This window comes from Podarcis bocagei, assembly GCF_964188305.1.
Source record: "Podarcis bocagei genome assembly, chromosome: 12".
Lineage (NCBI taxonomy): Eukaryota > Metazoa > Chordata > Lepidosauria > Squamata > Lacertidae > Podarcis > Podarcis bocagei.
Window position 1 is genome coordinate 41,901,527 of NC_138137.1, and position 21,901 is coordinate 41,923,427.

General features: G+C 44.3%; 1 protein-coding gene and 1 long non-coding RNA gene across 4 annotated transcripts in view; one reads left to right on the forward strand and one right to left on the reverse strand.

The window, feature by feature from the left end:
* The window catches only part of LOC308569900, a 618,054-nt gene that overhangs the window by 576,462 nt on the left and 19,691 nt on the right, over positions 1-21,901 (reverse strand). The window lies entirely within an intron of this gene.
* The window catches only part of SVIL (supervillin), a 151,961-nt gene continuing 141,003 nt past the window's right edge, over positions 10,944-21,901 (forward strand). For all 3 annotated transcript variants that reach the window (XM_081164071.1, XM_081164072.1, XM_081164070.1), the window contains exon 1: positions 10,944-11,204. The gene's annotated coding sequence lies outside the window, so the exon portion shown is untranslated. The remainder of the gene's footprint in view (positions 11,205-21,901) is intronic.

Below are 21,901 nucleotides of genomic sequence, written 5' to 3' on the forward strand. Positions count from 1 at the left end.
ATTATGTGTTTTTGGGGAGGGAGGAACTGGGTTCTCAATTATTGATCTGTGACCTATTGCATACCTGTGTTGCCAATTGGTTTTGTTTGTTTGTTTGTTTGTGGAAAGTTCTTGTGTTGCATGTCACTGTTTATGTTGTTGTGTTTAAGTCATTTATGTTAATTATGAGATCCAGCGCCGAGGGCCTTCTGGCGGTTCCCTAATTGTGAAAAGTAAGGTTACAGGGAACCAGGCAGAGGGCCTTTTCGGTAGTGGCGCCTGCCCTGTGGAACGCCCTCCCAGCAGATGTCAAAGCAATAAACAACTATTTTACTTTTAAAAGACAACTGAAGGCAGCTCTCTTAAGGGAAGTTTTTAATGTCTGATGCTGTACTGTTTTTAATATTCAGTTGGAAGCCGCCCAGAGTGGCTGGGGAAACCCAGCCAGATGGGTGGGGTATAAATAATAAATTATTATTATTATTATTATTATTATTATTATTATTATTATTATTATTAATCTTTGTTTCTGTGAGCCGGGCAGAGCCATGCAGAGAATGCATTGCGGGGAAATAAATGAATGCATAGGATTGATCCTGCAGAGTGACCAAGTATAAATTTTGAACGAGGCATAGAAAACAGTGCTCGTCCCTTCTCAAAGCTAAAGACTAGTTTGGTATTAAGCAGCATATAATATATGAAATTAACAAAAACTTTAGGAATTTCCTTTGTAAGGGATGTGATCCAATATTTTTGATGCCCTTTCCTGTGCCATAGGTCATCCCTCCACCTCACTGCCCCCCCACTTCTTTCCAGAAAGACTACACTTCCCATTCCTATCATTGTGTAGAATTTCCTGTAACGCAGGCCTTGTACGGAGCAGAAGAGGATCAAGTCTTCTGTGAATCTAGGAGTACAGTGTGTACGCCCAGAGGTGCCAAAAATACCAGGCAGGAGTAGAGGCAGCACAGTGTTTACAGCCATGTTCTTGGGTAACTTGTATCACATTTATAGTATCTTCATAGCTCAACTGTAATGTAATAAAAACAATTCTGAGCTTCTGTTATTTGATATTGGAAATTTTCATATTTTGTTTCCACATGTCAGATCTTTGGAAAGAATAATATATGCTCCAACTGTCTATTTACCAGGGACAGGGCCTATTTTCAGTGACCTGGTAAATCAGTTTGTCTCTATTTTTGTCCTTTGGAGATGCCTTATTAAAATGTTGCCAGTGAGTTGCTTGAGTTGCCATTCTTCAGAGTTCCACTCCCTCTCCAAACTCTCTAGAAATTAAAACTCAGAGCAGGGTGTAGGTGCATCTTGTCCCTAAAGCAAATGCATGGCATCAGTTTGCAAATGAACATTGAAGAAGCACATTCAGTGCAGATGGTTAAAGAAGGATTGTGTCCGGTGGAGAGCAAGTCCTGTGAGGAAAGGTTGAAAGAGTTTGGTATGTTTCATCTCAAGAACAGACTATTGAGAGGTGATATAGTTTGAAGGGCTCTCACACTGATGAGGGAGCAAATTTGTTCTTCCGAAGGCAGCACCCAAACTAGCGACTTGGATTTTGACTAACCGTTAGGAAGAGCTTCCTGACGGTATGAGTTATTTAACAGTGAAACAAAGTGGTAGGCTTTCTTTCTTTAAGGGTTTCAAGCGGAGACTGGATGGCAACATATCAGGGATGCTATAATAGTGAGCTTCCTGCATCAGCACTGGGTTAGACTAGAGAACCTTTGAGGTCCCTTCCAACTCTAGGGTTCTGTCCAATGTGTTGCTTGCCATTTTAAATACTGCAGCTGGTGAGGCTTATTTTGAGCTGTTGGTAATACGTTGTAAGATTATTGCATATTCCCAGTTGATTATTGTGCTTAACCTAAAGAGCAAACCACTTTTTGACTTTTAAATCAGTGGACAGGCTACTAGAGTTTAAGCATTATTATTTGTGGGCAGTGGTGTGAGGTAGGAGAATATTGCTGTTACTCGTGTGTCCCTGTTTTCATCTATGACATGTTGGAGGTTCTGCCAGGAACTAAAATCAACCAACAAATTCCAGTAAACTGTATTCAAGGTGGAATCTACACACATATTAAAAAACTGTGAAAATGCATTTAGAAAAAAATAGTTTTGAAAAATACATTGAATTTGCCGTAGCTCACAGTCGCCATCTAGTGTCAGCTTTACCACACACTTACTTTATTTGCAGCTGTATAGCTGAGTCCCCAATCTCAGCTGAAGGTTTACAGTGCAATGCTATACACATCAATTCAAAAGGAAGTCCCATTGAGTTCAATGGATCATTCTCCCACGTAAGTGAGTACAGTATAGGATTGCAGCCTTATTTAACTGATCAAAGCTGGACTATAATGCTGAGTGCTGTGGGGAGGGTGGTAAACTGTCCATGTTTGCTCAGTGTGGCTCTTTTCTCTTGTTACACTTTGAATTTAATTTTAATGCGATCATATGGAAAGATTGCAGGCAGGAAGAACATTAAAAAGTGTTTTTCATTCATGTGGTTGAAGGAAAAGCCAGCTTGCAACACCTCAGCTTACTGTCCCAGCATCTCAGCTTACCCCAGCTCCTGAGCAAGAGGAACTCAAGAGTTGCAGGTTAATTTATATGTTAGAGGAGGCAACTTTCAGCTTCACTATCCAGTCACCACTGAACTCAAGCCAATTTCCCCTTAGAGTGTATAGCATAAAGGTATACACAAGGGTGAAAGATCCTTGGATTGCCTATGGTCAAACCCTCCAAATTAAGCAGCTTTATTAAGATTAGGGATGGAAGTATAAAGGATGAAAGGGGGAGAGGAGAAACAATATGATTTAAAGAGGAGTCTCAAACTTACTTTCAAAGACCACATTAAATAAAGGTACGGTCACATATACTTGGTTCTGACACTTGGGGCATGGCATATCCAATATGTAGGCAAGGATCACACAGGGAAATGGTCCATTGGCACCTTTCAGCAGCCTGGGAAGTTGGAAGTAAAAGGTGCAAACTAGGAGATAATTCCAGTCTACTTCTGGTATGGAGAACCACTAGGGGAAATTCCAGTCTGTGTGCATGGAGGATGTTTGACATGTGACAGGTGGGTTGAGGAAACTAGGCCGTTGTGCCAGGAACATTGTGCTTTTCTTCGTTGCAGTAAGATACAATGACCTTGTTCTATCAATGAGTGTCAGGATTATGGGCTCTCCCGTTCCCATGGTGCAGCATCAGGAAAGTGATTAAAAGTTTTTCACTCTGATTTTTAATGAACCATGGTTTATTTTTATGACATTGACCAACCATGGTTAGCCTTAACCATGACTTAGGGAAGCAAGCCATCTTCAAAACATGGGTTATGAAGTTGGAATGTTTCCCTAAACCATAGTTCATAGAAACGCCAGTTTCAGGTTCAGACAAAACAAAAACCATGTAGAAGAGGTGATGAGGGAGCACCTGGACTCAAGGTTTTGCACACAACACTCAACCATAGTTTGGTGTTATTTCCAGACCGGATCTATGCAGAATGGTGGCTCTTCCACTAGCTTTGCTTTGTTCCTTTTCTTCTGTTCAGTCCCTCCCTCCCCATTTTGCTGGCTGTACTGCTTTCAGGGGTTGGCAAGGCTTACCTTGCCTGGGCCTGTTCACTGCCTCGGAGTCCCCTCTGTGGGCACACATGGGCACACACAGGGGCACACGTGAGCACCCACGCCCATGATTTCCAGCATCTGCATCTGTAAAGACGTTATTTTTGGTGTCTGCACGTGTGCAGACACAATTTTCGGCGCCACAGAAGCAAGTCCCCATGTCAAGCTGCACCAGTTTAGCGCAGCACGTGGGGACTCACTGAGTGGGTGGCTCGGTTTGGGGGTGGCTCGTGGGCCAGTAAAACGACCCCCATGGGCCACTTGTGGCCCATGGACCTTAGGTTGCCAACCCCACTTGTTGAAGTAGGACAGAGAGTCTACATTGCTATTTGCAGAGACTTCCTGTTTGTGTCCCTGTTTGGGGCCCTAGCCACTGCAAGCAGGTTAGAAACAGTAAACAAACAAATACCATTAAAACGAAATCACAATCTAACACAGCAACATATAAGTATATAAATTGAATAAAACAGAAACTTAGAAGATTTCAACATGTAAAACAAGGTCCAGTCTTATAAGTCAGGAATAGCCTGGGCAAAGCGATATGTCTTTGTAAGACATCTAAAGTAACTATTGGTTGCTGCTTCGCATATGGCAGAAGGAAGAGCATGATACGGTGCAAGGGCAACAGCAGACAATGCCCATTTCCGGGTCACCACCCTATGATATTCTTTTGGATGCAATGCCTGAGTAGAATTTCCCCAGCTGATCTAAATGATCTAACTGTTCAACACAAGGCTAAGTGGTTTTGAGTTCTCTTTTGCTCACTTCAAAATGAAATAAAACTCTATGAATTATATCCATTGGTTTTTAAAACAAACAAACAATAAATAAACCAATAGAAACAATCAGAATCCTCTTCAGCCCATAACCAAAGCAGAGTTGCTCCTAACCAATCTTCTCCTTTTTCCATTAGCAAAACTGATGCTTACTGCCAGCTCTTTTTTATATATAGTTTTCCTTTAGGCTTCTCTCCACCCCCACCCCCCTCCCATGTCATGCGAATCTGGTGTTCGGTTCCATACCTGGAACGACTCCAGGTACTCATAAATTAATTAGCGGTCGCTTAGAATTTTAGCTCTCCTTCCATTTCCACTACTCTGATGGTGAATGGCATCTCCAGCTGTTTTCTGAAATCCCATAGCAGTCCTAGATTCTCTGACTTTTTGCGCTGAGGGAGGGGGGGTGGATAGGGAGAAATATGATGAAATAATTTGAATGCATACAAGTGGAGGAGGTCACTGTGCTTTCTAGTCTTCTTGAGCCAAAAGCATCTTTGCAGCACACAAAGTCCTTTCTGTCTTCCCCTGTTGCCGTGTGTGCTGCTTATCATTGCCCTGGTTCATTCAGATTGGGATATGCGATGGGTGGGGAGGAAAAGATTGGGGGATGTGATCATAGAATTGTAGAGTTGGAAGGAACCCCCAAGGGTAATCTTGTTCAACCCCTCAGTGCAGGAATCCTGCCCACAGACATCCCTGGCCCCTGACCCATTGCATCACTGGGAGTCAAAGCACCAAAATACACAGGGAATATTCATCACCCTTGTTTTGGGGAGGCGGGCAAGTGGACGTGAGTGGGTGGTTGCTATAGCACATGGGTAGGCAAACTAAGACCCAGGGGGGGGGGATCTGGCCCAATCACCTTCTAAATCTGGCCCGCAGACGGTCTGGGAATCAAGGTGTTTTTACATGAGCAGAATGTGTGCTTTTATTTAAAATGCATCTCAGGGTTATTTGTGGGGCATAGGAATTTATTCATTCCCCCCCCAAAAAAAAATATAATCTGGTCCCGGACAAGGTCTGAGGGACAGTAGACCGGCCCCCTGCTGAAAAAGTTTGCTGACCCCTGCTATAGCATAACTGGTTGTCTGTCTAGACTAATGTTGGAAATCTCCAGCAGCAGTACACAAATTATAAGCAGCATCCTCTAGTGAGATGGTACTGAAAGAGTGGTTGGTGCAAACGGTGTTTAGGTGGGCGAGCTACAAGCATAACTCTGGCCAGAGAGATCAACAATCCTGTGAAGGTAGTGTGTTAGAATGTGGGACTGGCGCTTGGGGTAGATCTGTGTTCGAATTCTCCTTCAGTTATGAGGTTTACTGGGTGACCTTGGGGCAGCCGCCGTCTCTCAGCCTCACCTACCCCACAGAGTTTTTCCGAGGATAAAAGTGGCAGAGAGGGGAACCATGTGCACAGCTTTCCAGATCCTTGGAGGAAAGTCAAGATATAATTAAACACAATAAATAAATAAAGCAACCCTCTGAGGCTGCAATGCAGAGATGCATCTGTGAGGACTGCTTATATATGTGTGCATTGGCTCTGCTGATGTGCTTGTATTTCTTTATAAACAAAGCAAATATTACAAAGAATGTCCCAGTGTCCTCTCATCCAGAGGAAACAAAACAAGCCCCTTTTTAATTGTTTAACTGTTCAGGGCTTAGGAGAGAAATGAGCAAGTAGTATCAGTACTTAATGTATGTCAGTGTCCCATATGGTGGTCAGGAAAGGTTAGTCCACATGCTGACCTATATGCAGTGTCTCGTTCCAGTGCAGCCCCTGCCTGGGCCATACAGTGCTGGCATAGAAACATATGGCACATACAGGCTGGTGAATAGTTTAAGAGCCTTTAAAATGTTGCACTGGCTATGGGTGGTGCCTACATGGGCAAATGCCTTTTGGCAGCCTGCATAACGGCTGCTGTTGCATTTAAATTGGCCCTTATTTGATGCTATGTTTGCAGCTTGGCTTTTTGATACTCAATGCCTTTGAAATGTTTTTGTTGGCTGGAATACAGATTGCAGCCACAAGTGGTATCCACCTGGTAAGATGATCATCCCCATAAGATTTGGATTTCATTAAACTTTATGCATGTAATTCATTCCAGAGCCAATAGTGGCATATATATTTTAAGGAAGGGAAGGGGGGAGCTTTGGGCTGCAGGCCTGTGACCAATCAGAAATAATATGTGGGACTCGTATGGTTTATTATTATTATTATTATTATTATTATTATTATTAATTGTTGTCTTGATGAACTGCTTCTTCATCATGTTGGCATATTTATTTGCTGGTCCAGTTAATAAAGGAAGGCATAGCAGCGCTCATAATTCTCATCTCATTAATGGCAATCTGATTGCACAGCAACTTTTTAGAAGAAAATCTATGGCATGTTAATACAAATAATGATAATTAGGCAAGCCTGTTTCCTCCAGCTCTTTAAATCCAGAGGAAGCTGAGTCATAGAATTGTTATAGTAGAAACTCTGTTCTCCAAATGCTTTTCAGTTCCAGCAACTCAGCACCGCTCCTCCTATCAGATCCTGAAGTGTGGCTTGACAATTCTAAAGAAACTCAATTACAACCTGTGCAGCATGTTTCAGAACACATGCTCATTAGGTCTTACACCCAAGTGGATGCATGAAGTGTTGTATCGTGGAGGAGCTAATTTAGGGTTGCCATATTTTGAAGAGCAGAAAAGAAGACACATTTGCCAGCTTATACTTTTAACTATGGATCGCTGTGACGACTCTCATTTTACATACCCATGAAAAAGAGGACGTGTCCTGGAAAAAGAGGACATCTAATTCCCCTAATTCCCCTTAAGTACAACCTAGCCTCAACATTCCCCCATTCCTCTCGTCCTTTGGCCTAGGAGGTCAAACCCTGATGCAGGCTTGTATTAAAAGCCCAGCCAGAGATCTCCATGACACCCAATTAGGAAACCTGTGAAGCTATCAGCACCTTCAGCTCAGGAATCGCAATTCAGCTGACAATGTGGGACTGCTGCTTTAGGCCATATATTCCACTGCATCCATTTACTTGAAAATCCCAAGTTTCATTGATTCCAATTAAACTTTACTTCCAAGTAAGACTGCAGTCTTCACTAACACCTGAAGAAATATTGTTGGGGCCATCTGCTACATGTGTTTGCAGCACACGGTGTGAGGACACATAATGTAGCTGCCTCCCCAAAATTAAAAAGGATGGGTCATTTCTTGAATGGGAGACACACATGCCCAGAACCTCATGTGTGCTTCCTTCAGTTCCAAGATGGCAGAAAGTGGGTGGGTGTAAATGGAATAGTATTTAAACTTAAATCAGTGTAAGGTCCTTTGCACATTAAACAAATCTACATATTATTATATTTCTCTACACAAAGACTCCCAAGACCTGCTGTGATATTACCACTAGAAACCATAGGATCAATGCCTTACTTTTCAGAACCACAAAACTCCAAGCATTGCCTCCAAGCATTTATGATTCTTTTACTCATATTTGTATCCCACCCTTCCTGCATTGAGCTCAGGGTTGCATACATGGCTGAAAGATCTTCCAGGTGACCTTTAGTGAACATTCTTCTTTATTTGTTTGCATGGAGGGTATGAGGGTTATATAACCCAATGCCATCATTATTCCACTTCCCAGTGCATTTCCCCATCACTTTTCAATGGCAAAAAGTATGGGGTGGGGATTTTGTGGGGAGATTGGGTAAGGAGAGATGCAGGGGTTGCTGTTTTTTGTGCAACAGCACCAAATCCACTTTAATTGTGCTGCCTTAATTTGCTGGTATACGGTTCAATCACACCCGTGAAATAGCGAGAGTGAAAGTGGCCTGGGTTTATTTATAGAATTGATAAGCTGCCCTTTAGCACAATATCCCATGATTAAAATACAATACAATTATAAGAGCCAACAGTGAAGCAACATAAACAGATGCACAGCAGCATGAATCTAATGAGCCAAGCCAAACCATAAGATCCCACTTTATTAAGTACCACAATAGGCTGTGAGAGGACCACCAGGTCCATAGTGTTTCCTGACTGATCAGGGATCTGAAGCTGGATCTTGGTGGTCAGAGCCCAGCTTACTAATGACTGCATCACACTAAATACTTGTATAGCACCAGACAACCTTCCAAGTGCTCTATTTATATTATTATTTTGAAATCCTCCTGGTAATAAACATATTCAGTAGCAGGGGCAGACTTTGGTCTTTCATAGTTCAGCTGCATCCTTTAAGAGGCCAGAATTTGACACACCATTTGCCTTCCATTCTGCTAGCAGCACAAACTTGTGCATGTTTAAAGGTATCTGAAGAAGTGTGCATGCACACGAAAGCTCTCATGAATAACAAACTTAGTTGGTCTCTAAGGTGCTACTAGAAGGATTTTTTTTATTTTGCTTCGACTACGGCAGACCAAAGTGGGACGCGGATGGCGCTGTGGGTTAAACCCACACTGATCAGAAGGTCGGCGATTTGAATCCCCACGGCGGGGTGAGCTCCCATTGCTCGGTCCCTGCTCCTGCCAACATAGCAGTTCGAAAGCATGTCAAAGTGCAAGTAGATAAATAGGTACTGCTCCGGCAGGAAGGTAAATGGCGTTTCCGTGCGCTGATCTGGTTTGCCAGAAGCGGCTTAGTCATGCTGGCCACATGACCCGGAAGCTGTATGCCGGCTCCCTCGGCCAATAAAGCGAGATGAGCGCCGCAACCCCAGAGTCGGTCACGACTGGACCTAATGGTCAGGGGCCCCTTTACCTTTACAGCAGACCAACACGGCTACCTACCTGTAACTGTGCACGTTTTGTCAGAAATAGATTGTGTGAAGTTCAGCGGGACTTACTCCCATTAAAGTAAGTGTGCACAGGATTGCAGCCTGGTCAAGCAATCCCTAGTGATGAGAGATTCTGGGGCAGAGAAAAAACTGCTCCCTAAGTCCTGCTGGCTCGCTCCAGTTAGGGAGAAGGTGTGGAGGACACTTAAACCGTTTCTTCATCCCATTGACTTAACTGGAAGATAATTTTTACTATGCCAGTTTCAGACCCATTTGGGGGGCAAGGTGGGACAATGAGGGCTCACTCTCACTCTCTTAGCCACTATGTGAAACTAGCTCTCAATAAATATATTGCACTTCACCTGTATATAATATTTAGATATCATGTAAAATATTTACTTTCAAGGCAAACACCTCAGAAAGCAGCTACCAGCAGTTTAAAACAATAAAGATTCAATGGAACACAGCAACCCAAGACAGGAGTCTATTAAAAACAAAAGTGATTTTTATTTCAAATAGCCTTCTGCACAAGAAAGTCTTCCGGACACACCTAAAACCAGGAATGAACTTGTCAGATCTCCCTGGGGAGCGAAGTTCCACATCATGGGTAGGCAAACTAAGGCCCCGGGGCTGGATCCAGCCCAATTGCCTTCTAAATCCAGCCTGCGGACAGTTCAGGAATCAGTGTGTTTTTACATGAGTAGAATGTGTGCTTTTATTTAAAATGCATCTCTGGGTTATTTGTGGGGCATAGGAATTCGTTCTTTTTTCTTTCCAAAATATAGTCCGGCCCCCCACAAGGTCTAAGAGACAGTGGACTGGCCCCCTGCTGAAAAAGTTTGCTGACCCCTGTGTTCCACATCCAGCTGGCTACCACGGAGAAGGCCCTGTTGCCAATCCAAGAATAGCCACCTGAGAGCAGGGCCTCCAGTGCCATCTTGAAGTCTCCTGCTGGGTTTGTGTGGGTGGTACAGGACGTCCTGAAGACAACCTCGTCCCATACTGAGCTTTTAAAGGTCAGTACCAGCATGTTCAGCTGAGCCTGGAAACAAACTGCTACAACCAACTGGACTGATGTGAAAGGAGTGTCACAAGCATGTCCTGCTTCACTCCCGATAGCACCCAAGCAGCTGCATTCTGAACCAAAATAAAAGGAAGACAGAAATCGTGGTTTGCATGGAATCCTCGCTGGCCTTTCTGAGCTCAACAGTAACGAGGTTTCTGCAGGACAGCTTCCTCTCCCCAGGCCCTGAGGCGTCAGGAACTGGGGCTCTCCCTAAATGACGAAAGGCAAACCGCTGCAGAGTTCTGAAGCCAGCATGGAAATTAAATCGAAACCAAACAATGCGCAGCCCTGGCAAATGCGCGCATGGTGCCTGAGGGAAAGGCACTCCGTGTATGCTCTAACGCGCCCTCGTCACTGTTTAGAACCAAAACTCGGCCAAGGGGCTGAGCTCTGCCTAAGCCGAATAATGAGCCCTAAGCCTGGCCACACCTGGGAGCTTTCCCCTTCCGCCTCCGCTGGGCGCGGGGGGAGCCGTGCAGCTCGCCCCCGCCGCGAGGGAGAGATTCGGCCTCGGCGCTCGCCCCCCACACCCCGACTTGTGTCGCCGGCGGCGCGGAGGGCGGCTCCCCCACCCACAGCCCTCCCCTTCCGTCCCAGCCAGGAGCCATTCCAGCGCGCGCCTTCCCGTGCAGGCGCCCTCAGACAGACGTGGGGTTTGCTCTCGCTGGCGGCCGCCGAAGCAGCAGCAGCAACCTCCCCCTCGAGCCAAGCCAGGCCCGGCCGGCAGCAGCAGCGGCTGCTCTCGCACGAGCCGAACTTTCTCATTGGGCGCCCGCGCGCCCTCCCCGCCCCCCGCCAGCTGCTCGCTCTCCTCGCCCGCTTAGCGGCAGCAGCAGCAGCAGAAGGCGGCGAACTTTCTCTCCTTTGTTGGGAACTTCTGCGCTCTTGCCTTCCCCTCGGCCAGGCGCTCCCGGGAGCTGAGGAGAGGCAGGTGGCGGGCGCCTCGGCGGCGGCGCCCCGCGAGCCCCGAGGTAAGAAAGGCGGGCTGGGAGCGACCCCCGACGCGCGTTTGGCTGCCGCCGGCGACGCCAGGAGCGAAACGGGGACTCTGTGGCGGCAGGAGGCGGGGGGAGAGACAAACGGGGGGGGGGCAGGTTGGGGACGAGCCCTTCTGAGGGGACAAGAGGGAGCGAGGGAGGGTGGAGTAGGGGGAAAGAGGAGCGAAAGGTCACGACTCTTGGCCTTTCCCTTCCCTTCGCAACAACACAGCCAACCAGCCGGCAGGCGCTCTCGGCGAGGACGGGAAGCGGCTCGCCTCAGAAGCTGCTCGGCTACAAACGTCCATTGAGAAGGCAGCGCCGAAGCGGGGCCGGGGGTGGGGGCGGTGGCGGAGGAGGAGGCTTCAGGCTGTGCCTCGTTGTGTAACCTCGCCAGCTGCCGCCGAGAGCCCTCGGGCTGGGGGAGACCCTGCGCTGGAGGCGAAGCTGCTCTCTCCCAAGCAGCCGGCTCGGCTTCCGAGGCGGCGGGAGCCCTGCGAGAGAAACAGCTCTGGAGTAAACGTGGCTTCCTAAGGCGCTAGTCCTCATGAAGCAGCTGCGTAATTGCTTTCACAGCGGGCTCCCCCCCCCCAGTAAACCCGAGTAACAGCAGCGCCTCCTTATAGTTGACAGCTGGGTGTGCAAACAAAGTCTTTCTTCTGGACGCCGAGTTGCTTCGAGGAAAACTCCCGACGCCCACTTCTGTTCTGGATAGGAGGAGAGGTTCAGAGCTTTTCGCTCTGCAAGTGAGCAGAGTCCTTCCGCTACCTGGCGAGTGTGGCTCAGAAAGGCATTGAAAGGATCTGCTCATATTTCCACTTGGGGCTTCGCGAGGGTTACAAAGGCTTTTCTTGCTTCCGCGAATCTCTAAGCTGAGTAAGTCTCCCTTTCTGGAAGGGGATCTGCAGAGCAGGTCCAGGGTCACCTCCTGCATGACTCTGTTGAATTGCTCAATTACTTTCCGGCTGTCTTTGAATGTCTTGTCTTAGTTCAGGACTAATTGCTTCTCTCAAGACCTTCTGGAGGCTGCAGCAGCTGTAAAAGGAGTTGTGGCCGATTGTGAAAGGTGGGTGGGTTCTAGATCTGAAATGTTTCTTTTCTGAAGCCAATTTGTCACAGTGCTTGTCAAAGTTACTGTTTTCTAGAGTTTGCCTCTAGCTGGCCATTTTTTTTACTTTCATGCAGAGAATTGAGCAGTAGAGGGAGGGGGAACTTGGGAAGACTACTTCAATTGATGGAACTAGTTTTTTTGTGGTAAATCCTTTCCTTAGTTTTGCATTAGTTTTCCTTCACTATTGGCAGGGCAAAGGATAGGGAGTTCTGCTCATTTAGGCTGCAATCCCTGATTGACTTACCTGGGAATCAGCCCTGTTGAGGTCAGTGAAACTTGCTTCTGAACATGCGTAGGCTTGCACTGTCTCCTAGATTTCAGTCTTGCTTCAAGCCAACTTTCCTGATTGATGTCTTCACCCCCTAACCACAAAGTTCATCCCTCGGTTTGGTATTTTTCTCCCTCCGCTTCTATAATGGTTAAAGGGCACTCAAATATGGCAAGGCATCTCCTATTGGAACATGAGCTTCACTCTAATTGGCTAATTTATATACATTTAGAATGAACCAAGCAGTAAAGCTTTTTTTGGACTGTATCCTTTCAGGCTGCTGGTACTGGGATTGCATAGCTGAAACCAGGGAGGGAAGGAAAAAAACCCCAACCCTCTCTGCAGAGTATAAAAAATAACTTTGGAAGAAGGCTAGGTTGAAATTCTTCATGATCTGCTAGCCTTGTGTGGCTGCAGATGGGTATTTTAAAATAGCGGGATTTGAAAATACCCAGGTAGCTCTTGGGAAGAGGGCAGACCATGAAAAACACTTGATTCTCATTTTGCATAATTTGTAAACTGGGCTCCACATGATTATTGTGCAGAATGTTGGGGTTCTCAATAAAATTCATGGCAAATGCCTTATAATATAAAGCATATGTTCCCACAGGGGCCTTCCCTGGTGCTTGTAGGGTCCACTCCACTGTCCTTCCCTCACTGAAATTATGTTTGAAATAAGCATTTCTCTTGTAGCCAATAGAACAGGTTTTGGTGTGTATGTTCAGCTACAGAGGGTGTGTGGTGCCCATGACAGAGTCTGTGGTTTGTAGTTGTGCCCACAGGCCCCCCAAAACATTGGCAGCCCCCACTTTATGTGAAGCGGGGGGTGGGGATCTGATACTCTCCAGAAGTTGCTGTATTTCAGCAGTTGTCATCTCTGACTATTACTCATGCTGGCTGGAGCTGATGGGAGTTGTAGTCCAATGTCCTTTGCAAGGCCACAGATTTCCCATCCCTGTTTTACTTATTTTTTATTTTTATTAAATTTTCTATACCGCCCCTTCATCTGAGGGTCACAGGGTGGTTTACAATACAAAACCACAAAAACTCATAACAGTTCTAAATGCCATAGATTACCGTAATTAGGCAAAGTTCCAGGAAAAGAAGAATGTTGTTGCCTGGCACATAAAGATGCAATGAAGGTCTCAGGAGAGCCTCCATGGGAATAGAATTCCACAAGTGGGGAGCCACCACAGAAAAAGTGTATTCTTGCGTTGCCACTCTCCAGACTTCTCGTGGAGGAGGCACATGAAATGGCTTCAGATGATGGTCACAGGTTCATATGGTTCATATGGGGAGAGGCGGTCCTTGAGGTATTGTGTACCCAAGCCATTTAAGGCTTTATAGGTCAAAACCAGCACTTTGAATTGGGCCCGGAAACTAATTGGTGGCGAGGGTTGGTATTATATGCTCAAACCGTCTTGCCCTGATGAGCAACTTGGTTGCTGAATTCTACACCAGTAAAAGGATGATGAAAACTTTCCCAGTGTTGCTCCTACTGACCTGGAGTTCATTCCCTTGACCAAAACTTTATTTTAAATGTTTATTTTTCAACCTGCTTTCCTAATAATCAAGGTGGCTCATACTAACAAAACTGCAAACAAATAACTGAAGAGACAATACAACTCTGAAATGCAGCAATCAAATAAAACAACATAAGCCATAACAACAGAACAGCAGTATTGACAACCAAATGTTTTATTCTGGAATATAATTCATATTTCTCTGGAAGATGAAAGAGAAGTATCTCTGCACCTCATCCCATGATCTCTTCCTGCCATCCATCATGTAGGTTGGTGTTTATGGGAATTGGAGTCCAGTAACATCTGGAAGGTCTGTCACTTTACTCCGGAAGAAAATGAAATAACTTTTTTGATAAAATATAAAAGGGAAGGCTCACTTCTTTGGAATCTTTTCATCACTACTAGTGTTTGTAGGGAGGTGACTGATATGTACAACTTGACTTGCAGCAGGTTCTTCAAGAGATCCAAGGCCCAGAGACCCTGCTTGCCCACTTGTTTGTTTTGTTGATATGTGGCCTGCCTAAACCTGAACAGCTCAGAGCAGGAAATTACATAAAATGTGTACAGATTTCATTGAAAGCCCCCCCCCCAAGTTCTGCAGGCAAAACCCTTCCTCCTCAAAGCAAAGCCATCTGTATGTATTCTGTTTACATTTCATGCCTTGCTTTTCCAAAGTGGCTAGCAGCAATACAATATCCAATTCCAAACAAAATTCAATAATAACGAAACTATCAACATATATAAAAACAGCAGCTAGTTGAACAAACACTAGGAGATCATCATAACCTCACTAGGCTCTGATGGGTGAAAAATGCAAAGACGGTCAATATGTTTTGAAGTAAACAATAATTGTTTATTATACATTGCAGAACAGAATAAAACTATTATTATTAATTAAATTTCATCTGATCGGATCACTGGGCAGTTTAATAACACAGTGGTACCTTGGGTTACAGATGCTTCAGGTTACAGACGCTTCAGGTTACAGACTCCGCTAACCCAGAAATAGTACCTCTGGTTAAGAATTTTGCTTCAGGATGAGAACAGAAATCGCTCAGTGGCTGCAGTGGGAGGCCCATTAGCTAAAGTGGTGCTTCAGGTTAAGAACAGTTTCAGGTTAAGAACGGACCTCCAGAACGAATTCAGTTCTTAACCCGAGGTACCATTGTAACGACTTCACCAGATCAAAGACTTGTCTGAACAAGATTTTCACCTGCTGCTGAAAGGCCAGCAGGAAGAAGGCAAGATGGGCTTCCCTTGGAAGAGACTTCCAGAACCTGGGTGCTGCCACTAAGACAACCATCTGTTGCATCCCTGCCAGGGTCTGCTCTTTGCAGGATGCAGATGACACCTCCTGTCTTATAATGCTTACTCTATATCAGGGCTGGGGAATCTTTTCTGGGTGGCATTCCCTTGGGCCTAATTTGGGGCACTGCATGCTGGTGGGGTCAGAGCTCTTTCCTCCTTCCTTCCTGCCCAGCTGGGTACCAAGGGAAGGACAAGAGAGTTCTTCCCTAACGTCTGAGGCTCATTGCATGCAGAGGGCTTTCTCCCACCCTTGACAATATTTGTTTTGGCTCCCGTTTCCATTTCTCCCTTCCTCTTCTCTTTTTCTTTTGGGCCTCCTCTCACCTGTGTGAAATTAAGATGAGGGTCACAGGTGTTCCCCACTCATGCTCTGCATTGGCTTCCTGCATGCCCCAGTTTTTGAATCTGGCATATGGATGGTACAATCAGGAATAAACCCTTGCGAGATCTTGGGGACTTCAGTCAGAGGTTGGGTTGCAGTTGCAACTTTCCCCTCACCTTGCTTTCAGTGGTATAAGAGCAACTGCAGTTTGGCTCCTTGTCATTACTCTGGTCATCTCTGAGAGCCCATGGCTTTATGGGAAACAGTTCACCTTACAGCTCCTTCCCATGCCGGCACCTCCTTCCTGGAAACTGGAGGGAAGCTGTGATTGGGAGAAACCTACAGTGTGGTCTCAGGTTACAACTTTTATGAAAATTAGTTGCACTGATTAATCAATTAAGGCTTGCAGTGCTAGCAAACATTTCCTAAAAGTAAAACACTTGGTTAGATAGGCACATTTGTGTGCTCCTCTTCAAGTTGTTATGTAACTTGACATTTTGTTAATGTTGATTACTGTTTTGATAGTAACAAGGGTATAATCAGTTGCCTGAAAGCAGGATGATGGAAAATGAAATTCAGGAACACAGGAACCTTTCTAAATACCTTTTGTATGCGTTGCGACAACTTGTGAAGTCGATTTGCATCTTGTGCAAATTTCAGTTGTTTCATATTTCGTCTCTGGAGGCTGTGTGGACACATCCTGATTGCTTCATTTCACACATTTGTGCTAGAATTTAGCTGTGGATGGAGCTGAACTGGGCGTTGGGTTACTGTTCTCTCCCTTGTTAACATCCTGTTTGTTTTTAATTCCTCAGTTCTCTTTGCAATAGGAAGTTCGAACTTTTACAATGTGCTAAGTTTAGACCCAGGTGAAGATTGAATTGTTCAAAATCATTTACAACTCAAACCTATGAATATCTAGTTAGAAGTAAGTCACACTGACTTCAGTGGGACTTACTCCAAAGTAAGTGTACATAGGATTGCAGACTTTTAGAAACTGAGCATCAAGATGTGACCCTCCAGATGTTGTTGGACTTAGGCTCTCATCATCCTTGACCCATGCTGGCTGTAGCTGATGAAGGTTAGAGTTCAACAACATCTGGAGTGTCACAGACTTTTTGTTCCTAACTTAACAAGCAACATCTTTCCATTCAAATGCAGGTGTCATTATTTTTCTCAAACTCTTCCTTTTTTCTCTATCCCCACCCTAGTTTTCCTCCAGCTTTAAAATATTCATAATTTCTTTACCCTGGAGTTATTACTCTTGCTTGTGCTGAAGCTTTCCTTAATGTACCAGGAGTCTATATACGGAAATATACTTTTAATTACATTTGTTTAATTATAGTTGGTAAACCATGCCTCCAGGACTTAAAATACAGCTTTTTCTGAGCTGGCACCTGAGAGGTAATCTCAGATGCGACATGTTCAGAGGCAGTACAGTGTTGAGGATTAAAGGGTGGAGACAAACAAGGGAAGGCCATTGGTTTCACGTTGTGCTTCTAGGCTTCTAGAAACTGACAAGCCAATGTTGGAAACAGGATACTAAGTTAGATAGCTGCAATGGCACGATCCGGTGAAGCAATTCAAAAGGGATGCAGAAATTATTTCATCTTTCAAGCGATCTGTAAGATGGCGCTTTACTTTTTCTTTATTTTTTAAAAGTGGTCTTAAAGAAGGGCTGTGTCTGCTGCATCAGACCAAGGGCACATTTTGTCTAGTTTTCTGTTTGTGTGGTGGCCAACCAGAATCCTTTGGGAGGCCCACAAGCAGGACTGGACTGCAATAATTCTCTCCCACTTGCATTCTGGTAGCCACGTGTATCCGTCATGACTAGAAGCCACATATGAATTTGTCTCATCCCATTGTTACAACTGTACATCACTACACCTTGGGGTGACAAATTCCACAGTTTAACTATGTACTGTGAAAAGAAGTATTTTCTGAATCTCTTACTTGCCCAACTCCTTGAACCCAGTATTATAAGAAAGGGGAGAAAAACTTTTCTTTATCCATACTATGCGTAATCTTGTAAACCTATATCATGTACCTTCTTACTCACCTCCCCCCCTAAAAACTAAAGAGCCAAAACATGGTAAGATTTTCACATAGGGGAGTTCCTCCAGTCCCTTTTCTGCACATTTTCTGGCTGCATATTATCATTTCTAGAGGTGTGGCAACCAGTGTTTCAGGGGCTTCGTAGTGCTTAATGTAGCTTTTGTAATGCAAATCCTCTTCCTTCCGAACCATGTGAGTGTCTGCTCCTGGAGTAATATCATTAGAGGGAAAGGTGCCCCCCTTCTAGATCATGCTATTATTATTATTATTATTATTATTATTATTATTATTATTATTTTGCTGGGGGGCAGCTGTGATAGAATAAGCAGCACAAAACACTCTGCTGAAATCTTTTGTGTAGAAGGTGGTGTTACTCCAGCAGGGTTGCAACTCAAACTGGACACGTTTTTCCAAACGAAAAGGTGGCCTTCATCCTAATCTCCCTGGATATTTCTGCTCCCTCTTATCGCAATTATTGTGCAACAGATGTTTTGCTGGAAGCTGTTTTTAAATCTTCCAAATCTTAATAAGAAAACATTATCGTTCACATGTGATGTGGATTGAGAGGGATCTGTCTGATTGTTTTTATATTTAGCATGGAAGTGCATTTCGTAAGAATTTAATTTTTAAAAGTACAGTATGTACACGCTGTTCTTTTTTGTTTGTTTTAAAAGGGGCAGCAGTTATCTCTTTCACCCCAAGCCTTTAAGGCACAAAGGCAACATTGTAAATTATTTGGCTTTTTGTGTGCTGGGATAGGATAAGTTCTTAGATATTGTGGATTGTTCCTCTGAATTTCTTAAGAGTGCCATATCAGCTATAGCACCTCTGTGTGGATTTAAGTTGAAATGTAGTGCAGCATATTAGTGCAGTAAAATCAGATCTGCTTCTAAATTAGAAAAAGCCTTGATAAGAGGGGAATAGAATGAAAGTTGAGGCCTCATCCTTAGGGAGGGAAGAAGGACTACAAAGATGCTGTACAATTAATTGCACCAAGGAAAGGTGAATTAATTTTCATTGTTGGCCAGAAACTACAAGGAACCAAGTGAAACATGTACATTTCAAATTCAAATATAAATGTTGATGAGTGTCATTTTTTTATTTGTATCTGGATCACATTTGTGATGCCTTGGTTGACTCCACAAAATGTTATTGCCCAACTGTGGGGTTTATCTTATTAACCAACAGCTATTTTGATCTTAATGCCATTTTTCAGTAACCCTCCTTACATGTTACAACTAGGGATGTGCACGGACAGCAAGATTTGGTTTTGAGCCTGATTTGGTACTTTAGAAAACACCAGATTTGTGCTGAACTGATTTGGTGGGTGTCTAATTTCGCTTTGGGTCAAAGCTGAATCCTAATTGGTAAGAATAAGCTTTTTGCATTCCCCATTCATAATTATAGTGGGGTTTTTATTTTTTAAAACTTTCTTTCTTTCTTTCCATAATTAGATTAAATTTTAAGATGTAGCAGCCCCTTCTGAGGAGATGAATCCTGAAAAACTTCGGAAGGCTAGCTTTAATTGTTTTTCAAAAGGGTAGCATTTAGAGTTGGGGGACAGTTAAAAAATGATTCATTTAATCTCTATTGTTTCACGGGCAAATGGTATAAGAATGGCATGCATTGTAAAAGTAAGACTAAGTAAGAAACCTGCCAAATTGCAGACAAATGGATCTAGGGGTTTTTTACTGATCATTCTTAAGTTGATATTTGAGGGTGGGAAAGAAAAAGGCCTTCACTTCTCTCCTTGTGGTTTTCTGGCAAAAAAGAAAAGAAAGAAAAAAGAAAAATACCTTGGGAATTTATCTTCACATTTTCAGAAGGATGGGTGCATGAACTATGGAGTTATGCTATATGAAAAAACAGCTTCAGTGTTCCTACTCAGTTGACACAGTAAAAGACTCCAGACTTACAGAAACTAGGTGCAAAGCTCATTTGGCAGGAGTGGATATGTGGACATGTGACAGAGATGCAGGAGAGCTTGAATGCCCTGTATTTTCCAAGCGAGCACTGCTAACAGAACTAGCAAAGAGTACAGACCAGACCAGATCAGGGTTCAACATCCCTTCCCCAAAGCACGAAGATTTGAGACCCCTGGTAAAAGTAATCCCACTGGTTAGAAACTAGATTTGTCAGTCACCTCCTTTCCCCACCAACCTAATGTTTTCCTAATGTGACAAGCATGGGGATTATTATTATTTTTTCAATTTTTGCAGACACCAGCATTTTTTATTTTTGAAAAAAACAAACCTCAAACTGCTTTGGAAGTCCCTGCTTCAGCTGGGGGCACTTCAGAGATTTCCTGCTTTGGCTTTGACAAGCCCTAAATCTATTGGAGATGGCCTACTTCAGTTCAGGATTCAACTATAGTACCCATAGTTTACAAAGCGAAGGGCTGCAGCTCAGCAGTTCAGTGGCAGAGCCTTTCACACAGGTGGTCCTTGGTTCAAGCCCCACCATCTCCATGTAGGCCTGGGGATTCTCCTTGTCTGGAAACCTGGAGAGTGGCTGCCAGTCAGTACTGGTGGACCCGTTGTGGGATTTGGTATAAAAAAGTTCCCTATGTTCTTATTCAACACATGCTGACCATTTCCAAGGCTTCCCTAGTCCCAATACCTTGCACTCTTTATTTGATTGATTGCATCTTACCCCACCTTCCTTTGGCAGCTCATGGGCTAAGAGGTAGAAATTGAAGAGTTGAACTTGGATTTGTCTGTCTCAAGTCATCGTGGTTATTGGTATATAGCTGACAGTTTCAACTGGACATGCCAGTCTTTTCATTTGGAACCTTAAAACAATGCAAAGCATGCCTTTCACACACACACCCTAAGCTCTGCCACCTCTCAGATACTTCTAGTTATTCTAGGTAAATAAAAATTCAGATGCTGGTATTCAGGAAGATGGAATTCATAAGGAATTCAGATGCTTTAGATGAAGTCAACTTAGTTTTGCAAGCCCCACTTGTATCCACTTGTGTTTAGGTCTGAAATAAAGGGCAGCTGCAGTCCTTGCGCCAGGCTTGTGTTTGGCTGCTTCCAGCTCCTACTTCATGGTGTGTGTGCCTGCAAGCGTGTAGCATTATTCTGGATTACATTGCAGCGTGCTCAAAAGTGCCTTGCATTTCCCAGCTGTTTCACAATTTTTCTCTGCCTGGCCCCGCCAGCTGCTTTCACCCAGGCGAGTGTAGATAATGTGTTGGATCTTCTGATTTTCTGTGTTTACTAGTGCTGGTGGCCAGGCTTTTGTGTATGTATATACATATGTATATGCTGTGGTCTAAACCGCAGAGCCTCTTGGACTTGCCAGTCAGAAGGTTGGTGGTTTGAATCCCCACAACAAGGTGAGCTCCCGTTGCTCTATCCCAGCTCCTGCCAACCTAGCAGTTTGAAAGCATTTCAGTGCAAGTAAATAAATAGGTACCACTGAGGCGGGAAGGTAAACAGCATTTCTGTGCGCGTTGACTTCTGTCACAGTGTTCTGTTGTGCCAGAAGCAGTTTAGTCATGCTGGCCACATGACCTGGAAAGCTGTGGACAAACACTGGCTCCATCAGCCTGAAGCAAGATGAGCGCTACACCCCATAGTTGCCTTTGACTGGACTTAGTCGTCCAGGGGTTCTTTACCATTACCTATATATGTATATATGTACAATATACGTACGTATGTCCTGCCGGCCAGCCCTTTGAATATGTGCATTCAAAGTGGAGGGCATTTGACATGTCAATTCAGTGGTCATAAACGATAAAATATTAATAGTGATTAATTTGCTCCAACACTTCATGAGGGGTGGGGTTTTTTAACTGCACAATATAATACAATAGCAATGCCCTATTTAGATGAAAATATTGAGTGCAGAAAGGATTGAATTACGTAAGTATATAGAACTATTTAGAAACTGACCAGCTGCTGCTACTACTAGTACTTTTGGATGTATGTGTCTCATATGGTTGTGTTAGTGAAGCAACATGATAACTTCTTGGCACAGTGGCTCTTGCAGACTCATCAACAGGAAGTTGCCAAACACCAGGAAAGAGACATTGAGCAGAACCTACTAATCTCTCTCTCTCTCGGACTGCAGCATAGCTGGTGTACGGAGGGAAGA